We start from the raw sequence: 4,946 nt of genomic DNA, 5'->3' as shown, positions 1-4,946 counted from the left end.
GGGGGGGGGGGGGGGGGGGGGGGGGGGGGGGGGGGGGGGGGGAGGGAGGTTTCGGTGATGGGCCATAATAATCAACTACATTGTATATTGACAAAATAAAAATTTTTTTAAAAAAAGGGTAACTATAGGAGATGATAGATCCATTAAATAACTTATCTGTGGTGATCAATTCACAGTGTATACATATATCAAATCATCATGGTTTACACCTTAAATATATACAATTTTATCTGTCAATTATACCTCAATAAGGTTGGAAAACTAAAAAATTAAAATTTACAAAAATTTTTAGAGCCTTATTTTCTTGTCTCTACAGAAAACGAAGACATCAGTGAACAAAACAAAATCAGAACCACCCCACACTATGAAAAAAAGAGCGATTCCCTATTGTCTTTTAGGCATTTTCTACTTCTACAGAGCAATATTCATCAGGGCTATATCCATCAAACACTAGGATATAAGGAAATCATTACAATTACAAAAGTGTCATGGGAAAATTATGGTCAAAACTGCAAGGAGCAAAGTCACCTTTCAAAGCACCACTGCTGTGGCCTGTAACACTATCCTGACTCACAGTTTAGCTGACTCGGTTTAGCAGTGTGAAGGGCAATAAAATCAAGTAGAAAAACCTTCACGACTCAAGAGTTCTGGGAAGAAAGTCCTGGTTGAAACACAGGCATCACCAAGTTATACAAATGAATGAGACCCAGGGTGGATGGTACAAGAACACAAAACAAATGGCCAAAAGGTTTCTAAAGAAAATAAAGCAAGTATGACAGGAAAAAAGACAATCAAAGCAGCACCAAACGACAGTGTGGTCGCTGAATAACAGCCTCCAGAGATGACTACGTCCTAATCCCCAGACCCTGCAAATATGTTATCTTACGTGGCCAAAGGGACTTTGTAGATGTGATTAAGTTAAGGACCCTGAGATGGGGAGATCATCCTGGATCATCCAGGTGGACCCAGTGTAATCATGTGCCCTTCTAAGAGGGGACAGATGATCAAAGAGATGATGTGACCACAGAAGCAGAGGTCAGAGAGAGCGCAACTTGAGGCGCTACGCTGCTAGATTTGAAGATGGAGAGAGGGGCCCAAGAGAGGACTGTGAGTGGCCTCTCGAAGCTGGCAAAGGCAAGGAAAAGGATTCTTCCCTGGAGCCTCCAGAGGAAAGCAGCCTTGCTTGATGCCTTGACTTCAGCCCAGTGAGAATGAGTTTAGGTTTCTAACCTCCAGAACTGTGAGATAATTAATTTGTGTTGTTTTAAATGTTTTAAACCATTTGTGGTAATTGTTACAGCAGCCACAAGAAATAAAGATGGATGGACAGATGGACAAGTGAACTGCGAGTTAATCTGGCTTTTAGGACAGAAAGGAGACAAGCTGAAAATCCCGCAACATCACTTAAGCCAAAAGCATCACATGTGTTCAGGAGCCAGAAAGTCTCCTCAGAGATTCCTATGCTCTTCAACTGAATGGGGTAGACCTGAGGTCCTCCTCACCAGCTTCATCAACAGCTAGTGTCATCCAACTTTTCAGTAAGCTCCACGGCTATGGATGTTTCCACTGAAAACATTTTTTTCACAGAAATCTTACTTTTTTTCAGACAGAGTCTGAATCTGTCTTGCACTCAGTAGTCCAAATCCTATCTGTCCTTCCAAGACCCCTTACTGACCAGTCCCAGCAACAGGTCAGCCCTGGGGAAAAGCTTCCCTTCACTTTCCAGGCCATGGAACTGACCCCGCCTCTGAGTTCCTCTCCAACTCTCTTACCCATGTGGCACTTACCACACACTGCTCTAGAGTCTATTGAAATGTTTAACTTGTTTATATCTTGGTTCTCCAACTACAGCATAGGACTCTCAATGGCAGGAAGTGTATCTAAAACTAATTTTTCTGTAATTAAAAAAATTTTGAAAAATATACACAAAGTGTGTAAAACCTATTATGCACCACCGTTCAAAAAATAATAAAAAACAGCCACCTAAGCCACCAGCCTCCTTAACAAAACCAGCGTCTTAGAAGCCCCACATGCTGCTTCTCTGATCACGTCCCCTCCTCCACCTCGGAGGTGGCCACTCTCCTAAATTCTGAGGTAATCGTTACCTGGCTTTAAAAAAAATAGTTGTACACCCCAAGCACGTATTCTGAAACAAGAATGGTACTGTTTAGTTTTGCCTGGTTTTGAACTTTATATAAAAGAATCGCACTGCATGTATTCTTTGGTGATGAGTTTCTTTCACTCAACATCATCTTCGAGACGCCTCCGTGATCCTGCAGCTGCAGCACATACTCCTCCACTGCTGTGCAGTATGTCACGGTATAAACACACCACAGCTCACACACCCACCCTACTGCTGAGGGGCGTGCAGGTTGTTTCTGTTGGTTTTTATTATACAGTTAGGAACAATGCCGCGATGAACATTCTTATCCACGTATTCTGGGCACCTGTGTAAGAGTTCTTGAAGTGACATGCCTCATGGTCAAACTGCTGGGCTGCATGTGTTCAACCAGACACTGCCACCTTTCCAAAGTGGCAGAACCCATCTGCACACCCCGCAGCAGCAGTTCACGGGCCTCCTGACGATCACTGGCTGGGAACTCTGACGATTCACCTCCTGCCAACAGGGCGGCTGTGAGATAGTTTCTCATTATGGTTTTAATTTACATTTCCTTGATTAATAATAAGGTTGAAATTCTTTTGATGTTTATGTGGTGTTTGTGTTGTCTAATCTATGAAATGTCTCTTCCTATTTTTTGCCCCTTTTTTCTCCTATGTTGTCTTCTTTTTCTCTCAGAATTATAAGAATTCTTTATGCAGTCTAGACATTAGTTCTCAGTATGGTTTGTGTCTTCATAGCACTTTTGGTGAACTGAATGTCTTAATTTTTATGTAAACAAATTTATCAATCTTTTTCCTTTATGGTTTGTGCTCATTGTGTTTTATTTCAGAAATCCCACCTTAGCCCCAAGTCATGAAGATATTTCCCCGCATTATTTTCTACAAGTTTCACAGTTCTGCTTTTCAGCAAACTCCTCCTGGAGTTTCATGATGGTGTGAGGTTGGGATCTCACATCCTTAATATTCCTTCATAGCACCTGGCAAGCTGCTGTGTACATAATATTTATTTAATAAATAAAATAAAATACTGCTTTGTGTTCAAAGCTCAAATTTCACTCTTGAGGAGAAGCTTCTCAAACTTTGTGTCAACACTTTAACAAAGTTACTACTGGTGTATCACAACTTTTTAAAATTTCCTTACCTTCCATTGCCAACTTTCAGTATATTACTAAACTAACAGTGAAGATGAGCAGAAAGAGCAACACGGCAACTGGAAACCTGGATTCTCACCCAAGATCCAACACTCCTCAGGTTCATGTCTCTATTTGTGCAATAGTAATTAAAATAATAATAGCATGCCACTCCTAGGCATATACCCAAGATAACTGAAAACGTTTGCTCACATAAAACCTTGTACATGCATGTTCATAGCAGCCTTATTCATAGCCAAAGGGTGGAAACAACCAAAATGTCCATTAACAAATGAATGAATAAACAAAATGTGGTCTATCCATACAATGAAATACTACTTAGCCACGAAGAGTAATGAAGTACTGATACACACTATGACATGGAAGAACCTTGAAAACATTATGCTAAAGGACAGAAGCTAGACACAAAAGGCCACATCTTGTATGATTCCATTTGTATGAAATGTCCAGAATAGGCAAATCCATAGACAGGAAGTAGATTAGGGCTGCTAGGGGAGAGGGAAAGGGGAGAAAGGGGATGCCTGCTAATGGGGTTGGGGTTTCTGTTGGGAGTGATAGAAATGTTCTGGAATTAATGGTGATGGCTGCATAGCACTGTTAACATACGAAAACCTATTGAGCTGTACACTTTACAATGGCTAAAATGGTGTACTACATGTTACATGAATTTTATCTTAATAAAAAAAATCTGCTAAAAAGAAGTAGCACCAATTTGTTGAACTCTGTGCTCCTGAAATATCCCTGCAGTGATTAAAATCACAGATTGCCTGGGTTCGAACCCAGCTCTCCACTTAGGAGCTGTGTATCCTGGATGAAATCTGTACTTTCCTCCCATCACCTGTAAAACGGGGAATAATAGCTCCTGCCTAATATTATGATAAGAATTAAATGAGGTAGTATGTATAAAGCACAGAACTGTGCCTGTTCATAAGTGCTCAATCAACCTTGGCAATTAGCCACTATTATTCAGTATTTGATGTTAGTTATTAGCTATCCTTAGCAGTCAGTTAAAACTGAGAGCTGACTTCATACAAAAGCCTCTTGTAAGTGCTTTGTTCCTATGGTCTCACCTGACTTTCTCATCAACCTTATGAGGTAGAGTTACAATCATCCCCAGTTTACAGACGGGGAAACTGAGGTTTACGGAGGTAAAGTAACATAGCCAGGACCCCACAGCTCTGAAGGGCCGACTGGAATTCAGATCAAGGTCTACCGAAGTCCCGAGCCCTGGCTGGGGATCCCATTGTGAGAGCCCCAGCCGGCCTCACAGTAATTTGAGGTACACATCCTGCTGTAGCTACCCTGGCTTGCGGGCCTGTCTGGGCTCACGTTCTTTCAGGACAGGGACGTGCCTCATTCTCCCCTAGAATCCTTCCCTCCAGCCCCGGGAGGCCCAGCAAACACGCGCAACCCGGAACCCCGGCTGAGCCCACGGCCGCGGCATCGGGATGGGCGCGCCCTTTCTTTCAGAGCTCTATTATTCCGAAATATTTCGATTTCAGAAAAAGACGGCCAACAACAAAATCCTACCCAACACAAACCGTTTGAAATTGAGGATGAAAACTCACCGACAAAGGGGGTGACTTTCAGAGCCCGTCCGGGAAGGGCTGGAGAGGGGTCTGCGGGAAGAAGGGCCACGCTCCGGGTGGGTGGGGCCGCCCCCGAGGGGCGGGG

The 4,946-nt window shown here is 42.8% G+C and overlaps 1 protein-coding gene across 1 annotated transcript in view; it reads right to left on the bottom strand.

Annotated features, from left to right (window-relative positions):
* The window catches only part of HSDL1 (hydroxysteroid dehydrogenase like 1), a 22,161-nt gene extending 17,266 nt beyond the window's left edge, over positions 1-4,895 (bottom strand). The window contains exon 1 of the mRNA XM_008565357.1: positions 4,841-4,895. The gene's annotated coding sequence lies outside the window, so the exon portion shown is untranslated. The remainder of the gene's footprint in view (positions 1-4,840) is intronic.
* Between the last annotated feature and the right edge of the window lie 51 nt (positions 4,896-4,946).

The sequence above is a fragment of the Galeopterus variegatus genome, unplaced genomic scaffold, assembly GCF_000696425.1.
Source record: "Galeopterus variegatus unplaced genomic scaffold, G_variegatus-3.0.2 Scaffold197, whole genome shotgun sequence".
Taxonomy (NCBI): Eukaryota; Metazoa; Chordata; class Mammalia; order Dermoptera; family Cynocephalidae; genus Galeopterus; species Galeopterus variegatus.
This window is presented reverse-complemented; position numbering and strand designations above follow the sequence as displayed.